Source organism: Mastigoproctus giganteus, chromosome 9, assembly GCF_048544385.1.
Source record: "Mastigoproctus giganteus isolate SK-2022 chromosome 9, ASM4854438v1, whole genome shotgun sequence".
In the NCBI taxonomy this organism is placed as follows: Eukaryota; Metazoa; Arthropoda; class Arachnida; order Uropygi; family Thelyphonidae; genus Mastigoproctus; species Mastigoproctus giganteus.
The window spans coordinates 139,558,302-139,571,986 of NC_143583.1; positions in this window are offsets into that span (position 1 = coordinate 139,558,302).

Consider the following 13,685-nt stretch of genomic DNA (forward strand, 5'->3'; position numbering starts at 1 on the left):
GCAAAGTGTGGCACGTTACTCGTGCGTCATTATTGTAGCACGGACGTGTGCTGCCTTACACCAGTGATCATCCATCAATAAAACGGTTGTCTCTAGGATGGGATGTATACGCATGCCTTTCTGGCGATTTAATGCCTTAGGGTTGTTTATTATGTTTAGTGACTCTAGCCATAGGCGGTGGCGAAAGTGTCGCGCGTGGTCCACTATCTCAAAGTCGCGCTTGGGGTAAAGATCGTGGTTGGTAGCCCAAAAATGTTCTGCGAGCACGGACTGGTCAGTTTCGGCAAGCCGGATTGCTCTGTCGTGTTCCGTAAGGCGATCCTGGAGACGTCTCGATGTCTCACCTACGTAGCAACTGTTACAGGTGATACGGTACACTACATTGCTGCGTAAGACAGGTGTGACAGGGGTCTTCACACTGGAGACAAGTGAACGTAGGCTCTTACCGGGTAATTGCACACATTTGATGTTGTAACTTCTCAGGATCTTCGAGATACGTCCTGACACTCCTGGATAGTAGGGAATGTAGGCAGACGATATGCCGACTTGCTTCGGAGGTCTTGGGTTGGAAGTAAGTTCTTCTGCCTGTAACAAGCATCTGTTAAGTACATGGGATGGATAACCGCATCTGGTTAGGTCCGCCTTCACACGGGAGATCTCGTTACGTCTAATTGTGTCAGTGCTGGAATGGCTCCAGTCCCTGGAGAATAGGGCCTACATTCCGTACTATCCAGGAGTGTCAGGACGTATCTCGAAGATCCTGAGAAGTTACAACATCAAATGTGTGCAATTACCCGGTAAGAGCCTACGTTCACTTGTCTCCAGTGTGAAGACCCCTGTCACACCTGTCTTACGCAGCAATGTAGTTTACCGTATCACCTGTAGGGCCTGTAACAGTTGCTACGTAGGTGAGACATCGAGACGTCTCCAGGATCGCCTTAAGGAACACGACAGAGCAATCCGGCTTGCCGAAACTGACCAGTCCTTGCTCGCAGAACATTTTTGGGCTACCAACCACGATCTTGACCCCAGGCGCGACTTTGAGATAGTGGACCACGCGCGACACTTTCGCCACCGCCTATGGCTAGAGTCACTAAACATAATAAACAACCCTAAGGCATTAAATCGCCAGAAAGGCATGCGTATACATCCCATCCTAGAGACAACCGTTTTATTGATGGATGATCACTGGCGTAAGGCAGCACACGTCCGTGCTACAACAATAACGCACGAGTAACGTGCCACACTTTGCTTGTAATGTATTCAAATTTGTCAGTTGATAAAGGGACACGTGTTCCGAAAGCTACTGAGTTTTGTACTTATATTTTATTTTATTTGTACTTTAATAAATTAACTGGGCATAACTGTGTATATATATATGTATTTGAAACTATGGACCCCAGTACTCCAGGCCCATTTGTCACCACAATGGATCTATTATCACTACTAGTGAAGTCAGTAATGACATCCCAGTAATCTATTCCCCTACTTAACTGATAAGTAGTTAAGGTAACGTCTATATTAGAGCACCCATGCACATTGTCAAAAGTGCGTGGTTTACCCAATAAATTTAACACATTCAAATTATGAGTTAGTATGAATCCTTCCATCAAACGACCCTTAATATCTACAGAATTACTAAACTACAGTAGATTTAGAGTTGGAATCCATGGCTAATTTTTTTCCTCGTGGGTTTTCTGGACATTACTAGTGTTTGGCACCACTATGTCGATCAGTTAAGTAGCCTTTTTCCATCTTGTCCACAAGGGTGTGGTTATGTCCGGTCTGTTGGGCGGAATGGTCTTATCCGTTATTATGGTACTGTCCCAGTACAGCTTGTGGTTTCGGGTCTCTAGTACTGCCTGGGGCTCGTACTTGTAGTATGGTACACTTTCTTTGGTCAACTGGTATTTCCTCTAACTTCTAATGTATGCTACCTGGTTGTGTCTGTGAGTGTATTCAGACTGGGTGATCACCTTGCATCCCACGGTGATGTGTTCTGAGGCCAGGTGGCATCGTCGACATGTGTCATCTGACATTCCGTTCTCCTTTGAGATGTATTTTATATAGTTTCTGGTGTTGATTAACTGTTCTTGGATGGCCAGCATGAATCCTTCAGTCTCAGGGAAGAGTGTCCCGCTTGTGAGCCATGCATTGCAAACAATATTATCGATATGATCTTGATGGATCTCATTGCATCGTCTGCCCTGGTGTGTCTTCTTTGCCCATTTTTCTAATTTCGTTTCTTGTGCCTTCTGGGTGGGAGTTCCTCGCTTAGGTTGAGTGGGGTATACCACTTATTTATCTTCCTTATGGCTTGGTGGAGTGCTACTGTGTTGTTCTCGAAGTAATCCTTCAGGTTAACTTTCGCTCTTTTTTGTTGCTCTATCAGGTCTATCAGGCCCCTTCCTCCCTCTTTCCAAGCTAATGTGAGTCTCTCCACTGGTGGCTTCGGGTGGTTTTGTTGGCTCTTTGTCATTATTGTCCTTGTCTTTTGCATGATATATTCTAGCTCGGTGTTAGTCCAATCTATGACTCCGAAGGTGTATGTTAGTACTGGAGTTTTCAGAATAGGTGTTTATGGCTATAACTGTGTTCCTTCAGTTCAATTTTGCTTTAGCAGGTTTCTGAGTTTCAAACTTCTTCTGTCCCAAACAAAAAGTGTTTCTTTCTTGGTAAGCTGCATCAAAGGACGTGCTATTTCAGCAAACTCTGGGATAAATTTTCTATAGAATCCTGCCATTCCAAGAAATGATCAGATATGTTTGACTGTCCTTGGCCGTCGACACTCTCGGATTGCAGCGACATTGGCTGGATCCGGGCGAATACCATCTCCGGTAACGAGGTGGCACAAATACTTCAACTGCTGTTTCAGAAATTCACATTTTTTTGGCTTCAACTTAAGGTCATATTCTCTCAGAAGCTGGAAGACATTCTGTAGCTTCGTGACATGTGAATCAAAGTCAGTGGATGCAATCACAAAGTCATCCAGATAAGCAAAGATCGAGTCTCTTAACAGATGTGCCAAAGACATATCACGAACGAACGAACTCAGCGCAACTCGGATTGCAGCGTCATTGGCTGGATCCGGATGAATACCATCTCCGCTAACCAGGTGGCACAAATACTTCAACTGCCTTTTCATAAATTCACATTTTTTTGGCTTCAACTTAAGGTCATATCCTCTCAGAAGCAGGAAGACATTCTGTAGCTTCATGACATGTGAATCAACGTCAGTGGATGCAATCACAAAGTCATCCAGATATGCAAAGATCGAGTCTCTTTACAGATGTGCCAAAGACATATCATGAACGAACGAATTCAGCGCAATTTTCAATCCGAACCGCATTTCCGATATTGATAAATTGATTCACCACTGATAAATGCTGTTTTATGGCGATCTGAAGGATGGACTTTGATTTGATGAAATGCAAGTCTGAGGTCTAAAGAACTGAAATAACATGCTTGACCAAGGACTTCCAAGATCTCTGACATGTTGGGAATTGGGTAATTGTCTGCAATGGTGGGCTTTGCATTGAGCTTACGGAAATCAATATATAAGCGATATGATCCAATCTTCTTCTTTAGTAAAACAATTAGTGCTGAATATGGGGAATTACTAGGTTCAATGATATTCAATTCAAGAAGATCATTTACCTGCCTTCGAACGTCATCTTACAATAAAATAATGGAACTCTATAGGCCACTTGCTTTAATGGGACATTGTCGGTTAATCAATTCTGTGTTTAAACACCTTTGAATTACCTAGCTGGGCTGGAGACTTAACAAACGCATCCTTGTATTCATAAACAGGTCCGATAATTCATATCTTTGATCGTCGGTCAAATGGTCAAGGTCAAAGTCTTGTATAGTCATAGGAGATGCACTTTTCTCATCTCCTTCCTCACCTGCAAAGGTAACCGGATAATTATTAATGCTTTCAAGATTAGCAATTCCCATTCCTTTTGGAAGGTGAAGAGGCTCAGTGATCAGATTCACAACAAGCACTGAAATTTTCCCATCTGGTCCTATTCTATCAACTGAGCACCTACAGCTAAATCGCCCCGACTCAAATTAAAATTAGCTTCTGCTAACACTAGTTGTTCGGCAGAAGCAGCAAGCTGGTTACAAAATGCTGTTACTATGCTTTCTGAGGATGCTGGTTACAAAATGCTGTTACCACCCTCTCTGAGGATGCTGGTAACAAATGCTTACAGGTAAGTTTAGCAACAGAGGGTTTGGAACCCAATAACTGTTCCCTAATACCTACCTCTCTTAAGCAAATTCTCAATGGAACCAAATGTACTGTTCCTTTACCTAAGTTTGTTGTAAACGAAAATCGTCTTAAGACATTTAATCCCAGTATTATATTATATTGTCCCTTAAAATTTACAGAAGCTACTAAAACATTTTCCCGAAAGGTTGCACTGTCTAACTTAAGATTTGACATAACTTCAGTATGTATAATAACGACATACACCGAAACACTGGTTACAGTCAGGTATGGTGACCTTGGATTAGTGATTTATCATGCTTAATTTTGTTAATAAATCTATACTCATTAAAGTGACACTTGCACCAGTGTCTAGGAGAAATTTGGCCTCAATATTTTGAAGCTATCCTATGATCAATGGTAATTTGGAATCATTATCTAAAATATATACCCCATGTATGTTTTTATGTTGGGCACAAGGTTTACTAACTCTGTCCAGATTTTAACAAGGTGAAACAGTTCTGTAACGTTGAAAGTCCCTTTTATTTTGTTCAGAAGCCCGTCTTTGTCAGAAATATCTATCTCTATCTTGACTATAGCCTACACTGCCTACCTGATGTATTGGCCTACCTAAAATGGTTTTAGGCTGAATTTGCCTCTGATTAAACTCATTTCTAGATATTCCCCTTCTTACCCTTGTATAAGAGTTCATATTACTCCTATCTTGATTATTATAATACGTTCTATCTGCTATTCTATCCCGATTTCCATTGAAATTATAACTGTTTGTTAGCATAGGACGTCCCAATGGCAATGCAGTATATTTGTGCGATCCGTGGTTCGTACACCGTTGAGTAAGAGGTAGTGGTGTCGGCCGATAGTTGCAGGGTCAACTGCGGTAAACGAAGCGGTTCGCTCCTTGTTTTGTCTTGTTGATGGAATTTTGGAATACATGCTTCCTAGTATAGCAGAGCGCAACGCAACGCCTTTCAGCTTGGTCAACGACCTCCGCCCTCAAGGCCATGCTATCGCATAGGAACATCCTGTCCGGCTGTGAATACGTTAAGCTTAGCGCCTCGCAATCGCGGGGAGGGGATAAGTGAACCACAGTATTATTGTTTTGATATCGGTCCTTTTGATTGACAGCCGCGACTTTCATCTCTAAGTTATTAAGAGTAGCATTGTTTAGTGTTAATGCGTCTAACGATTGTTGCAAGTTGTATAGGCTTAAGAATTTTTTTGAAATAACTTTCCTGCTGATTCCAAACTTCATTACTGTTAGCCTGACTATAAACAGCATTAATTGGCTTATGTTTCGATTCAGTAAGTTCATTGTTGGTTTCTTCCATTCGTGAAATTGTGACCGTCTGTGAAAAAGTTAAGGGATTCTGGGAGAGTACCATTCTTCTAATTTTATTTGAAATTCCCCTGAGAAATTGTGCCAACATTGCTTGATCCAATATGGCTAAAGATTTAGGAGAATTACTTTGCGTTTTAAATGCCAGTCGAGCTAAATTTTTCACTCGTGTACTATAGCAGGCCACGGATTCCGGCAGTCCTTGTATAGCCATTGCAAATTGGTGGAGACACGTAAAAATCGGTTCCCTTTCCTCAAACTGAGCCAAAAAGCCATTTTTGAACATGCTAAAATTCTGTTCCTTGCATAATTCGATTGAGTTGGCCAGAAACTCAGCGGCAAAACCTCTAATTTTCGCCTTCGTTTCCGTGATTAATTCAGCGTCTTGCCACAACGCCAGTTCACTGACACTCTCTAAAGCCTCAAAAAACAAGTGGACTGAGGGGCCTTAATCAGGTTTGCCAAAAAAGATTGGCACAAGCCCAAGGTAACTCGCAATATTATCAAAATGAGGCCTGCCAGATTCGGGAGGGGATTGTGTTTGCCTTGTTCAAAATAATGGTGCTGATAATTCTATTTCTGTTGTTTGTGGACTCTGGTCCTCCATTTTGAATTTATTAATATCTAGGTAAAATTAGGGTACCCAAAATGGTGTGACTTACCTTTATGTAGAGCTGAAAAGGAATTATAACCTTAGTAATCAACAAACTCTAAAACGAAAAGTGTTACAACATATAGCAACTCGTTTTTTTCTTTTTTAAATGTATATAGGTAGAATATTGTTACTAGTTGCTAACTGTTGCTCAATATGAGTATTCCTCAAGACATCTGTATTGTTTGTATTGGTGAGAAAGAGAAATGCCTCTACCTATTCTCTGTAAACACAAAACCGCCAACCCTGTCAACCTTTCTTTCCACTACAATAGTTTCCTTTTAGTCTCGTCTCACAAAAATTCGAATCTTTCATGGGCATTCGATTAGAACGGTTTTTCATCCCGAAAAACAATTCATTCTGATCGCGATTAGCACCAGAGTTTCACAGGGCTCTCTGTTATTGTGTGCTTGCTTGCTGGACATCATGCCAATGGAGAATAAGGCCATCAGCTCTTACTATTATTCACCATTCAATGTGCAGAATAAGGTTCCAGCCAAGTCTAATCACTAATATGGATGTTCCAGAAAACGCCTGTGTTTTATATGATCGACTAGTGGTTTATACTTTGGGACAACAATCTCGTGTTCCCAAGATCTATTCTGAATCGTGGAGAATAGACTCGCAACATCAAAATCGGCGTTGCGTTTATTCATTCTGAAATCTTTCTATTAGTTTGACTTTAAAATGCCTCATAATATGGTTCTTTCAAAATAAAACTCTGCTGTGGATAACTGGAACTTGATACTAGATGAATTTCTTCTTATGGATTTGGGTCCTGTGGACTGCATGGCCTATGCAGATGACCTCATCCTCCTTATCAAAGCTGATTCTAGAACTCATCTTGAGCAAATTGCCTCCCCTGCCTTAACGATCCTCCAAAATTGGGCAAACAACCACAAGTTAGTCATCTCTGGGGAAAAAACGAAGACAATCCTCCTCAAAGGATCCTTGGACATAAGAAGACCACCCCAAATTAAAATCTCTGGGCAGACATTGCAACTCAAAACAGAACTAAAATATCTAGGAGTAACCTTTGACTCCCGATTAACATTCTTACCTCATCTTAATTACCTCTCCAATAAAATACGTCGTTATACTGCCATGATCGTAAGAATTAGCAGAGCAGACTGGGGTTTGAAGAGGAGGACTCTCATGCTACTTTATAAAACCATCTTCTTACCAGCTGTGTGCTATGGTGCAGCCATATGGTTCCCTCGTGCCATCATTGCACGTAATAAAGCAAAGCTACATACAATTCAACGCAATATCCTACTCACTGTGACTAGAGCATGCCGCACAGTCAGTAATCCTGCCCTGCAGGTCTTAGCAGGCACTCTTCCTCTGGACCTGGAGGTTATTCGTCGCGGCCTTGCATACCGCATAAAGAGAGGAATTGCCACCACCATTCTGGATATAACACTCGATCTAGCTAATGATCCAAAAAACGAAATGAAACAGATTTACTCTAAGCTCTTCCAGCATTGGCAAAGATCTTGGGAGCAAACAACCAAAGGTGAAACAACTAAAAGATTTCTTCCACAAGTTATGATAACTGCACCAAAACCTCCTCCGTGGTACTCACCAGGCCTTCACGTCTCGTTCTTCCTCACTGGTCATGGATCGTTTCGGGCCAAGCTGCATGCCCTGGGTCTCACCGATTCTCCTCTCTGCACATGCGGTGACAATGAAGACTGGATTCACCTCATGTATAATTGCCCTCTTTATGATTTACCCAGAAGTCTCCTAATTACCAAAACTGGAAATATACCCAGTGGGCAGGAACACCTCTACATAATTGACGAAACCAACTACAAAGCCTTCACTACTTTTGCCCAGACTGTATTTGAAATGCGTCAAATTCACCTACAGCAAACTGTTCAACGCACCCCCATCTTATAATGAACCCAAAACTCAATTCACAGAACATATCCTGAATGGAATCAAAGAAAACACAAACAGAATATTGATCTTTGTCATGACCTAACAGGAATCTCTCGACGTTCACAAAGGAAGCTATCTGACAAACCCACGAACCCAAAAAGGACTTTTCTACAATAGCCACAAGAACTCCAAGCAATCCTTGAGTTTCATGAATCCATGTGCCTCCTCTCATCCCCTAAGAGAAGATTATCCAAGTCCCAGTGTGGGACACTGCTCATTGCCTACAAGTCACCCTTGGATGAAGAAGATTAAATTGCTTGACACTGGGCCCCTTGCCCATTGTGGGACCCACTCACTTGCTGGCACCTCTTCTCTTCAAGGTGTATGACAATATCTGATTTTCCTACTTGTGCAGGAACTCATATAAATACTCCTCTGGGAGTGGGGCTGGCATTTGACTTTCAAATGCAGGATCATGCTATTAGGCAATCTGACTTTGTGGGTCACTTGACCTCACAACCTTTTCTCTTCTTCCTGAGGTAGGGTGGCTCCTCCCCTGGGGGAGCCCACCCTACCTCAGAAGAAGAGGGTGAGGTAGGGTGGGCTCCCCCCAGGGGGGGAGCCCACCCTACCTCACCCTCTCTCTTCTGCTTACCTTCTTTCTTCTCCTCATTCTCTCACCCCTTCTCCTATTTCAAAAAAAAAAAAAAAAAATTTTTATTTTTTTATTTATTTTTTTATTTTTATTTATTTTATTTTATTTCATTTTTTTATTTTTTTTTTATTTTTATTTATTTTTTTTTTATTTTTATTATTTTTTTTATTAATTTTTTATTATTATTATTATTATTTTTTTTTTTTTTTATTTATATATATATATTTTTTATTTTTTTTATATTATTTATTATTTATTATTTTTATTTTATTTTATTATTATTCTTTTTTATTTTATTATATATATATTTTTTCGGCCCTCCCTGGGAAGCTCAGGCTAACCCCAGGGTCGGCCAGCCAGAGTTCTCTTTCCACATACCTGGTCCGGCTCCCAGTGCCAGTGACGGTAACTAGCAGTCTGTGGTGTTCCACAGACCCTAGGCTAAGCGGCCAGATGAACAACATAACCCGCACTAAGCAAACATGAACATACACTAACATATGATATCTGGCCTTGACAGTACTGTACTGTCTTACTTCACAAGAGATTCAAATGCGGAGTTGTGCGAAAGCACCGGTGCCGCTTGTCAAAAAACACTATGTCACTATGTGGATAACGTGTAACAAGAGAATGGCTAAGAGGCAAGGATGATTAAACAAAACATGATTTATTAATTGTAGCATACAAATAGATATAAAAATCAAGTTAGGGTGTCTTTTGAACAGTTAAATAAGAACTCTTTATCTCTTATTAACGGATAAACAATAAGTTAATATGATAATGATATATATATATATATGTAAATTTGCTTGCGTTCTTCATGTAACCTTTAGTTAGAACTGCTGCTTGTACGCTCTGGAGCCAACATTCATCTCACCATCCAAATAACTGGGTACAAGGATGCCATATAGGTTTGACAATCACAACTGATAGTATTACATTTATACACGTGGACTTTTTAACATTAAATTCTAGGTTTCAAATGTGATAGAATAGATGCTACCATAGTGTGTATCTACGAGGAGGGTTGTTTGTTACTGAACTCTAGTTAATAAGGGGTTCGTTCTTAATGTTCGACACTTTCATTCTGCTAGCTATCGTATAACAAACATGGAGTGAAACTTACCAGAAGAGCATTAGCATTACCATTAGCATTAGTAGAGGCATTTTATGCAAAAAGCAAGCTTATGCAGCATCAGCCAAAAAAAAAAAAAAAAAAAAAATTCCACTTCACCCCTCTGTTCGTTTGAAATATCTGTCCAGCTGAGCCTTAAACTTATTTAGGCTATCAACTTCCACGACAAGGGATCGAAGTCTCTTCCACCAACCAACCACCCGCTGGCTAAAGGCAAATTTCTGCACGACTATCCTACATCTGTCTTTCCTTAATTTGAATTTATGCCCTCTCAGGTGATTATTCTGAGCAAGAGGAAGAATCCAGTCAGCATTGAGCATGCTCAAACCATTGAAGGCTTTATACACTTCAATCAGATCATCTCGCACGTGCATAGTCTCCTGACACTCTAATTTGCAAAACTTAAGCCTTTCTTCGTAAGAGCAACCTTTTGTTCCATTCACTGATCTTGTTGCCCTTCTCTGTACTCGTTATACATCCTTAGTAAAATGAGACCTCCAGACCTGCCTAGTGTACTCAAGGTGTGGCCTGACCATTGCCTTGTACAAGGGGATAATCACCTCCTTATCCCTGCTAGAATAATTTCTGTATATCATTGAGAAGACACCATTGACTACTCTTGCGAGACCGTCTGCACTGCTCAGAAAACTTCTTATCTGCCTGTACAATTACCCCCAGGTCCTTTTCATGCTCTACCACTGTCAGTGTAGTACCACAGAGTTAATACGTCACCCTGGGGTTCCTGCTTCCCATATGTGGTATTTTACATTTGTCAAGGTTAAACTTCATTTGCCACATCTCAGCCCATCTGCTCAACCTTTCCAGATCCTGTTGCAGCATCATAGCATCAGTAGTATCCTTACCCTGCCAACCTTTGTATCGTCTGCAAACTTGGACATTAAGCTTGATATACCATCATCAATATTATTTATAAACACAGAAAACAATAATGGACCCAACACTGAACCTTGTGGGACTCCACTAATAACATTAGTCCACGATGATGAGCAGTGTGCATTGAATACCACTCTCTATCTTCTATCCCTCAACCACCCCTTTATCCATAACAGCAATTTGCCTCTAATGCCACACTGTTCTAATTTGTGCTGCAGTTTTCAAGGTGCAACAGTATCAAAAGCCTTTCTAAGATCCAAATATAAGATATCAAAGTTATTCCCTGCATCCAGTTCATTTGTGACCACATCATAGTAGCCAATCAAATGGGTCAGGCAAGGCTTTCCCTTAACAAAACCATGCTGTGTCCGAGCTATAACTGAAGTCTTGTCTAGATGATCCTGCAGTGCTTCTTTAACCAGTGCCTCCATTAATTTTCCTGGAACAGAAGTTAAACTAACAGGTCTATAATTACTTGTGTCACCCTTTGATCCTCCTTTGTGAATTGGGGTCATATTTGCACATCTCCAGTCCATAGTTACCTCCCCTGAGTCCAAAGAAGCTCTCATAATTATGGCTAAGGGTTTGCTTACTTTCTTTGTTGCCTCCTTTAATATAACTGGATAGATCCCATCCACACTGGTTGCCTTTTTTATGTTTATCTTCAACAATTTCTGCTCCACTTTCCTCTCAGTTATTACATAATCATCCAGCTCACTGCCAGAGTTGAACTCACCTTTGGCATTTTCCTCCCTGAATAACTCCTCATTAGCATTAGAATTTTTTAGCTAATGCTAATGTTAAAATATTCATTTAGTTTGTTAGCCACCTGAGCAGGATCATCAACAGGTGAACCATCAATATCCAGTGGCCCAATCTGATTTATCCCTTTCCTTCTAGAGTTTACTTAGGTAAAGAACTCTTTGTTGTTTTTCTTTGCATCCTTTGCCAAGGATTTCTCATAATGTGCCTTTTGCTACCTAATCTCCTTTGTGGCTTGGTTACAGACCAGCTTATATCTATCATAGGCTTCCATGTGACCCATTAATTTATATGTATCCCATGCATTTTTTTCTCTGCCATATGTCTCATTAGTTCATCTGACATCCATTTAGGCCTAAACCTTGAACAATATTTCTAAGTTGGTATGTAGAGCTTAGTAGCTTCTAAGATAAATTCTTTGAATGCTTCTCATTTTGAATTTGCTGTTGGTAACATCATCAGTTGGTCCCACTGTACAGAATTTAAAAACTGTCTGAGACTACTGTAGTCACCTTTATGGAAGCAAAAAGTCCTTCCTTTACTCCTGATTGTAATTATATCTTTAAGTAAATCCCGCATCAGTACACTGTGATCACTGCCACCCAGTGGTTCCTTTATCTGCAAATTCTTAATACATGAATGATCACTGCTGATAACCAGATCAAGAGCATTACCCTCTCTGGTTGCCTCTCGAACATGCTGCTGTAGAAAACAATCATCCAATAAATCCACAAAAGTCTTACTAGTGTGTGAGTGACCAAACCACAAGTTCCAGGCTATATAACGGGGAAGTTAAAATCTCCCATTATAAGAAATTCTGATTTTCTAGCCCACTCTATTTCTCTGTACAAGTGTTCATTGTACTCATTCGAGTAATTAGGCCTATAATACACTCCTACTCTTATTTTTGCTTTTGCAGTGCTTATGTCATACCAAACTGACTCAACAGTGCACTGTTCATCTATATCAACTGGATGCACTTTTTTGATTTTATGTTTTTCTTAATTAACAGCATAACACCTCCTCCCTTCCTATCCTGCCTATCCTTTCTGTACACATTGTACTCCCCAAATTCCAGTTCTGCATTCGTTATCTGTGACACCACATCTTTCTCTATCCCAACAATATCCACCTGTGATGTCTTGACCAACACTTCAAATTCATCAAATTTATTTACTGTACTTCTAGCAGCTGTATACATACAGGTATACATGTAACTATTCTTATTATTATTTACCCTAACACATCCCTTATACCTACCTGTTTCATGATGACTACCATAAGTACCTGAAACCCCCAACACCCCTCGCCCAGGCCGCTGCTTATTCTAATAGAAGTAGTGCAAGAATCACATACACCCACATCTGCCTGCGGCTACTTTTAACCTTTTAGTCTGTTAATTCCCCCAAGCTAGCAATTTTCCGACCCACCTAACACTGCCTCGATAGCATCAGCAAATATTCTTGCAACTTTTCGATTTAAGTGTATCCCATCCCTGTAGAAGCAGTCTCTCCTGTTAACAAGCATAGACCAGACTGAAAAAAATTCTATCCCTTGAGACTTGCACATTTCCTCCAGGGCTGAATTGATTCACAAGGCTCTTATCATGTACACCCTGCTATTGTGTCTGGGCAGAATTGCAGACACTTTCAAATTTAACCCTAACTCACGACTAATAAATAAATAAAGAAAGGAAAAGAATTAAATATATGAAAACATACGTAAATTACCATATGTATACTTGAGAAATGAATTTAAATTATAAGAAGGGAGAAAAAAGGGGGAGGGAAAATAAACAGGGTTTTAGAATGAGGAAGGAGAAAACAAGTCCCTTTAGCGTTACTATACGGCTATCATAACCATTAATTTAAACTTGCCGATATCATTACTTATGTTTATATTTCGTTATTCTACCGTCTTTTTTTTTTTTTTGTCTTTGAACAATAATTAATTGTTAATATTTCATACTAAATGTCGGGAATTGATACTGTATACTGTATTGTTTATCGCAATTACGAAGCTGTAGAAAATTCTCCCCGCACTCTTCGCAATTCCCGCCGAAACATTGGTGGCGCCACTTTCTATGCGTTTTAACGGTTAACCGGAATTAACATTATCGTCTATGGGAGTTGA